Raw genomic sequence first — 934 nt, 5'->3', positions numbered from 1 at the left:
AATAGCAATAGCAATAGCAATAGCAATAGCAATAGCAATAGCAATAGTAATAGCAATAGTAATAATAATAGTAATAATAATAATAATAAATAATCTTTTAGGCCTTGGGAGAAGCGAGAGCTTAAAATAAATACAATAATAATAGACATACAACCAATTTTCGATCGTCCACGTTTCAAATGCAAAACAAAAGCAGTAATGTCAGCATTACTATTTCCCGGTTTTGAAGGGTAAGGGTGCTGGTGAAATTACAGGCACGTGAGACTTAGCCCAGTGAAATAAGAATGCAAAAGGCTCAGTTCACGTAATTTATTATAAAAAAAATGACTGTAATAAAATAAAATGACAAATGATACAATTAATATGAAACACTCCCTACACAACACTAAACACAATACACAATACTCACCCTAAAAGGGTTTATATATCTATATTATTGTAATGGCAAACGACGTGAGTTTAGAAATAAATGAAGGTGATGATTTATAGGCACATCCTCTCGTTTCCAGAATTTTGATGGGAGTGACGACAAATCGAACCAACGCATGAATAGTGAAGGAAAAGGGAATTCGAGAGTGTTTAAAAATTTTACAAGGAAGTGGCCAGGATATTGAGTGTGTGCGTTATTTTATTATTATTACAGTGTAGCTTCCACATTTCTATTCAGTCAGTATATATTATTAAGAATTACGGCAAGCAAAATAAATCGGTCTCATTATAAAATAAACAACATATTTCATAACAATGAAATATTCTGTATTTAGTATATTATATAATTTAGGTATTACGGACAGCCCTCTATGCAGAGCGAGCATGGAGGAGGAGGAAATGGCCGCGCATATCCTACTACAATGCTCCGGCGTGGCCGACTACAGGGTGAAATTGCTTGTAGTGAAGTCCAAAGTCCTTCTCTGACATCTTCAGCAGACCCAAA

At 34.4% G+C, this 934-nt stretch overlaps 1 protein-coding gene across 1 annotated transcript in view; it reads right to left on the bottom strand.

Annotated features, from left to right (window-relative positions):
• Positions 1 to 934, bottom strand: part of LOC113237074 (RNA-binding protein Musashi homolog Rbp6) — a 671,710-nt gene that overhangs the window by 537,052 nt on the left and 133,724 nt on the right. The window lies entirely within an intron of this gene.

The sequence above is a fragment of the Hyposmocoma kahamanoa genome, unplaced genomic scaffold (assembly GCF_003589595.1).
Source record: "Hyposmocoma kahamanoa isolate Upper Pololo Valley unplaced genomic scaffold, ASM358959v1 93, whole genome shotgun sequence".
Lineage (NCBI taxonomy): Eukaryota > Metazoa > Arthropoda > Insecta > Lepidoptera > Cosmopterigidae > Hyposmocoma > Hyposmocoma kahamanoa.
This window is presented reverse-complemented; position numbering and strand designations above follow the sequence as displayed.